The following is a 7,482-nucleotide window of genomic DNA, read 5'->3' on the forward strand; positions in this document are numbered from 1 at the left end:
AAAGCAGCTAGTGCCGATTCTATCCATGACTTAGATTCCATTTCCGCAAAGATAGATGCTGTGGAGAGACGAATGGAAAAGATGACTAAAGATATTCACTCAATACGAATTAGTTGTGAGCAGTGTGGAGGACCACATTTGACAAAAGATTATCTCAGTATTGAATTAACAATGGAACAAAGAGAGAATATTTCATACATAAACCAAAGGACTGGAAATAATTATCAGAATAATTATCAACCACCAAGACCAATTTACAATCAAAACCAGAATTATAACCGAAATATTCCATACAACAACCAACAAGGTCCTAGCAATCAACAAGTATCCAATAATACTTACAATCAGCAAAGACCTAATTTTCAAAACAAACCACCACAACAAACCGATGATAAAAAGCCGAATTTAGAAGATATGATGACGAAGCTAGTTGAAACTCAAACGCAGTTTTTCACATCTCAAAAACAAACCAATGAACAAAATGCTCAAGTATTTAGAAATCAACAAGCTTCTATTCAAAATCTGGAACAAGAAGTGAGTAACCTAGCAAGGTTAATAGGTGAAAGAAAACCAGGAAGTCTACCTAGTGATACAAATGCTAACCCCCGGAATGAAACAGCTAAAGCCATTACCACAAGAAGTGGTACAATACTTAAACCACCTGAAATACCTGTAACTTCTGATGAAGCTATTCCTACTCCACAAGAACCACAACCTGATCAAGATAAGGAAAAAGAACCGGTAGTTGAAAAGGTTAATGAAGATAACACAGTTAAGGCTAAACCTTATGTTAAACCATACCAACCACCACTTCCTTACCCGAGTAAAATGAAGAAAGAGAAACTTGAAGCCGAGCAATCCAAATTCTTGGATATGTTTAAACAGATAAATGTAAATCTTCCTTTCATTGATGTGATTTCAGGAATGCCTAGATATGCTAAATTCTTGAAAGATCTAATTTCAAATAGAAAGAAAATGGAAGAACTCTCGGCTGTTACTATGAATGCTAATTGTTCAGCAGTGCTGTTGAATAAGATACCAGAAAAACTATCTGATCCAGGAAGTTTCACAATTCCATGTTTTCTGGGTAGTCTTAGTTCAATAGAAGCATTGGCAGACTTAGGTGCTAGTATAAATTTAATGCCGTATTCACTATACACTAAACTAGAACTTGGAGAATTGAAACCAACCAGAATAAGCATACAACTAGCCGATAGATCAATAAAATATCCTAGAGGGATAGTGGAGAACATGCTAGTTAAAGTTGGTACTTTAGTATTTCCAGTAGATTTTGTTGTTCTGGACATGGAAGAAGATTCTCAAGTTCCTCTCATATTAGGAAGACCATTCTTAAACACGGCTAAAGCAATGATAGACGTGTTCGGTAAGAAATTGACCCTAAGTATAGAGGATGAGAGTGTTACCTTTTCAGTTGATAGAGAAATGCAACAACCGCAATCTGCAGATGATACATGTTATTATATTCAAACTATAGATGCACATGCAGAATTATTAGAAGAATTTCCAGAATTACAAGGAACAGGAGAATGTTCTTTAGGAGAAGGTAATGAACCAATTGATGAAGCTGAAATATTAGCTACACTAATAGCTAATGGATATGAACCAACAACAGAAGAAATTCAAATGCTAAAAGAAGAAGACAGATATCGATATAAATCATCGATAGAAGAACCTCCGAAATTAGAATTAAAGCCACTTCCAAACCATTTGGAATACGCTTATTTACATGGTGAATCTGAATTACCTGTAATAATATCGTCTTCTCTTACTGAAAATGAGAAATCACAACTCATTTCTGTGTTGAAAGCTCATAAACCAGCCATTGCATGGAAGATTCATGATATTAAAGGAATAAGTCCTTCGTATTGCACACATAAAATCCTTATGGAAGAAGGTCATAAAACGTATGTGCAACGCCAACGAAGACTAAATCCTAATATGCAAGATGTAGTTAAGAAAGAGATTATTAAACTGCTAGATGCAGGTTTAATTTATCCAATTTCTGATAGTCCATGGGTAAGCCCAGTTCAATGCGTGCCTAAGAAGGGTGGCATGACTGTCATTACAAATGAGAAAAATGAGCTTATTCCTACTAGGACTGTAACAGGATGGCGTGTATGTATTGATTATAGAAAATTAAATGATGCCACCAGAAAAGATCACTTTCCCTTACCTTTCATAGATCAAATGTTGGAAAGATTAGCCGGAAATAGTTACTATTGTTTTCTAGATGGATTTTTCTGATATTTTCAAATTCCAATAGCACCCGAAGATCAAGAGAAAACCACATTCACGTGCCCTTATGGTACTTTTGCTTACAAACGCATGCCATTTGGACTTTGCAATGCCCCTGCAACCTTTCAAAGGTGTATGATGGCAATTTTTCACGACATGATAGAAGAATGCATGGAAGTTTTCATGGATGACTTTTCAGTCTTCGGTGATACATTTGAATCATGTCTAGTTAATCTTGAACGAATGCTTATTAGATGCGAACAATCAAATCTAGTACTTAATTGGGAGAAATGCCATTTCATGGTTAAAGAAGGCATCGTTCTTGGTCATAAAATTTCAAAAGAAGGAATTGAAGTGGATAGAGCTAAAGTAGATGTAATTGCTAAACTTCCACATCCCACCAATGTTAGAGGAGTTAGGAGTTTTCTAGGGCATGCCGGTTTTTACCGACGTTTCATAAAAGATTTTTCTAAAATTGCCACTCCTATGAATAAACTCCTAGAAAAGGATGCTCCATTCATCTTTTCAGATGAGTGTATCAAATCTTTTAATATTCTTAAAGAAAAACTCACTAATGCACCGATCATGATCACACCAAATTGGAATCTACCATTTGAACTAATGTGCGATGCAAGTGATTTTGCAATGGGAGCCGTTTTAGGACAAAGGATTGAAAAACGATTTCAACCTATATATTATGCTAGTAAGACGTTACAAGGAGCACAAATGAACTATACAACTACTGAAAAAGAACTCCTTGCTATTGTCTTTGCTTTTGACAAATTTCGATCATATCTCGTTCTAGCAAAAACGGTGGTCTATACCGACCATTCTGCTCTTAGATACCTATTTTCGAAACAAGATGCTAAACCAAGATTAATCCGTTGGATCTTACTCTTACAAGAGTTTGATATTGAAATCCGAGATAAAAGAGGAGCAGAAAATCTCGCCGCTGATCATCTTTCTCGTCTTGAAAATCCTGAATTAGAAGTTCTAAATGAATCGGCCATACAAGACAACTTTCCTGATGAATATCTATTGAAGATAGATTATAAAGAAAATCCATGGTTTGCAGACTATGCAAACTACTTAGTTTGTGGATTCCTTGAAAAAGGATTATCGTACCAAAAACGAAAGAAATTCTTCAGTGATATAAAACACTATTTTTGGGAAGATCCACATTTGTTTAAAAGTTGTCCCGATGGAATAATACGCCGATGTGTATTTGGAGATGAAGCTAGTAAAATTTTAAACCATTGTCACATAGGACCAACAGGAGGGCATTATGGGCCTCAACTAACAGCAAGAAAAGTTTATGATGCTGGATTCTATTGGCCTACAATTTACAAAGACGCACACCTTCTTTGCAAATCCTGTGATGCTTGTCAAAGAGCCGGAAAAATAAGTCAACGTGATGAAATGCCACAAAATGTCATCCAAGTATGTGAAGTATTTGACATTTGGGGTATTGACTTTATGGGTCCATTTCCAAAATCTCATAATAATCTATATATACTCGTAGCCATTGATTATGTATCTAAATGGGCGGAAGCACAAGCTCTCCCAACTAACGATGCACGAGTTGTAGTCAACTTTTTAAAACGTCTTTTTGTAAGGTTTGGAACACCGAAAGCTTTAATAAGTGATCGGGGTACTCATTTCTGTAATAATCAACTTGAGAAAGTTCTTAAAAGATATGGAGTAACTCATAAAATCTCCACCGCATATCATCCACAAACAAGTGGACAAGTTGAAAATACCAACCGAGCTTTAAAACGTATTCTAGAGAAAACCGTAGGATCAAATCCGAAGGAATGGTCCATTAAATTGGAGGATGCACTCTGGGCTTTTAGAACAGCCTACAAAACTCCAATTGGAACCACACCTTTTAGACTTGTTTATGGAAAAGCATGTCATCTTCCAGTAGAAATTGAACACAAAGCATTTTGGGCTTTGAAAACATGTAATCTTGATTTACATGAAGCTGGACGTCTACGATTAAGTCAACTAAACGAATTAGAAGAATTAAGACATGAAGCATACGAAAATTCGTTAATCTATAAAGAAAGAACGAAGAAATGGCATGATAAAAGAATCAGAAGTTCAAAAGAATTTAAAGAAGGAGACAGAGTTCTTCTTTTCAATTCACGATTCAAACTATTTCCTGGAAAATTGAAATCAAGATGGTCTGGACCATTCATAGTCAAAAGAGTTTTCCCATACGGAACGATAGAATTAATAAATTCAAATGGGATTGAATTTAAAGTTAATGGTCACAGAGTTAAACATTACATACATGGTCCGATGGAAGTCGACAACGAAGTTAATCACAATTTCGACACCACAGCTAAATAAGTGTGGGGAGAATCAAGTCTTTAAAGGATAATATGTATTTCTGTTAGAGTTAGATTGTCTGTTTTCGTGTAGTTCTCGAAAATGGAACCCGAATGGTCTTTCCCTAGCAGATCCTAAAGAACTAGTCTTCTTCCCCCATTCTGAATTTTTATTTTTTAGGTTTTTACAAAATGAAGACTGCCTGTGAACTAAACCATGGTCTAATGCTACACGCTTTGATCACTAAACGTAATAATGACATACTACCGAGTGAATTAGTATCAGTAATCAGAGAAAGAATGGACGGAGTTAGAAAAGAATCCAGATGCGAAGATAATAAGTTACAATTTGGTAAAGGAAAATCAAAATCCGCAGCGAAAAGAAGAGCACGACACCTAGAAAGATGTCACAAATGCGGAAAATGGTCACATGGAGGTAAATGTTCAAATAATCAAACCTATTCAAATACTGAATTTGTTACTTTATGCAGAGACGGACCGTTCATATGTTTAGAAGAAAAGACACTTAATGCTCGAGGTTACGCCTATGTAGCCATGGAAAACCAATTAAACCGACTATCTTATGAATGGAATAGATCATATAACTAAGAAATCTATTTCACAGGTAAGTCTGTACAGTTTTTATTTTATTTTATTTTTAACCTTTTGATAATAAACGCTAATTTGTTCGCTAAAAAGTATTAAATTGGTATTAAATAAAATTAGGTTTGGCGACCGAAATTATTGATATCATTCAAAAATTTATTACATCACTGCGAAATTTAACGTTTATTCTTAAGGTATAAATATCTTTAATCAATCAACCCAAAATATTTCAAAAATTCGTCATGAGTTAAATTAGGTCTTGGAACCGAAATTACTTTACCGAAAAGAGGGGCGCATATTTTTGATAATATTTGATTGATTAAAGTGGGATAAAAAGCCAAAAAGATTTTTAATTTTATTTTTACCATGTTTTTAAAATTAATATTTAAATCTTAAATTAATATTGTAAACTTTGTAAAAACAATATATTTAAAATTGTAAATATTTGAAAAATTAATATAAGTTTGGTGTGAATTTATAATATGAATTTTTAAATTAAGTTTGTTGTGAATTTTTAATTTTTAAAATATGAATTTTTAATTTTATGCATTTCAAATTTTAAGTTTGGTGTGAATTTTTAATATTAATTTTGAATTTTATATTTAAGTTGTGTGAATTTAAAAACAAAAATTTACTTTATCTCATTAAGTTAAAAATATGATTTTTAAAATTCGTCGTAAGTTGAAGACTAGGTCTTTAAACCGAAATTGCTTTACCCGAGGGAGGGACGAGAACTTTTATTATCATTATTTTTAATCTTATTGAATTAAAGTATGCCAAAAACAATAAAAAACCAAAAAATCTTAGCTTTTAAAACAATCGCTACAAAAAGAAAAATTTTAAAATTTTGTCGAAGGACGGACTAGGACATCGATCCGAAACGACCTCGTCCTAAATAACAAAGGAAACAAAATTTTAAAATTAATTACGTAATTGTTTTATAAGTTAAAGATTATAAAAAAAAAAAAAAAATTTAGCAAACTCCGCGACTCGCGGAGTTTGAAGCTCTAAACACCATGACTCGCGGAGATATCGGATTACAGAAAAAAAAATAAAGAGCTAAAACTGATCAGTTCACTCTCCACAACAGAAAACACAGCGAAAAAACCCCAAAAACACCCCCAAAATCACAATTTTTAACCGTTAATCACCAAATCTTTTACTAAAATCATGTTGAGAAGGATGGTATCTAGGAATTACTCAAGAAAAACGGTAAATTTCTACACCTAAACACCATTTAATCCGAAATTTGTGTTCTTGAGCAATTTTTTCCCCAATTTGATTTTGATGCTTTTTAGTGTAATTATGCTTAAATTGTTTATGTATTATGCTTGTATAACCTAGATTGATGCTATTTAACATGATTAGAAGCCTTAAACTTCAAATTTTGAATAATCTAGGGTTTGTGTTCTTGAGCAAATTTGGGGCTTTTTGATATAAACAGGTTATGGCCGATTTTTGTCATGAATTGTTGCTAAATTAAGTAGTGTAACATGTCTAGGTAGTTAAATGATCCAAACTTTGAGCCTAAACATGATTTTGAGAATTAAAGTGGACTTTTTCAAGTCTAAAATTCATGAACTTGATTTTTGAAAGATAATGCCATTTGAAACTTGTTTAATTGCTAGTAATGATTATTTTGACATGTTATTTGAGTTGAATGCTTATGAACTTGGCGAACATTTTCGTATATGCTTATTTGAAAAAGTGTAGATTTGATGAAAATATGAAAATAAGCTTAAGTTTGATATAAATTGATCATGTCATTGTAATTATTTTGATTGATGATTTTGCTGACACTAATGCATATTTGGATGCACAAAAATTGAGTTTAATGTATTTTGTAGACTGAAAGGGGTGAATCTTCATCCCAAGCTCGCAATGCTCCTGCTGAGAATGCGGAACAACAGGAGGTGAATAACTACTACAAGCAGGATATACCTCATCCGGTCATGACATTTTCTGATATGCACTTGGAAGAGTTGCACCCGAACCTGAGATTTGACAGACTTTGGATAGATTATCCAAAATACCAAAGGGGTTTGCATACTCTTCATTCTAAGGTTGTTGAGGTACCGAGGGTCATAGAATGGGGACCCTTAGAAGCTGTAGAATTGGCCGGGCCAATTAGGGAATTACTTGTACAGAGGTATGGTAATTCTACTTTTAATGACTGGGTACGTTTATTCACCATGCGTAGACCTGTATATAAAGTATGGTGTGAAGAATTGTTGTGTAGTATAGAGTTGAATGATCGGGTAGCTAGTTTAACCGATCGTTCTTTTAT

Source organism: Rutidosis leptorrhynchoides, chromosome 1 (genome assembly GCF_046630445.1).
Source record: "Rutidosis leptorrhynchoides isolate AG116_Rl617_1_P2 chromosome 1, CSIRO_AGI_Rlap_v1, whole genome shotgun sequence".
NCBI classification, from domain to species: domain Eukaryota; kingdom Viridiplantae; phylum Streptophyta; class Magnoliopsida; order Asterales; family Asteraceae; genus Rutidosis; species Rutidosis leptorrhynchoides.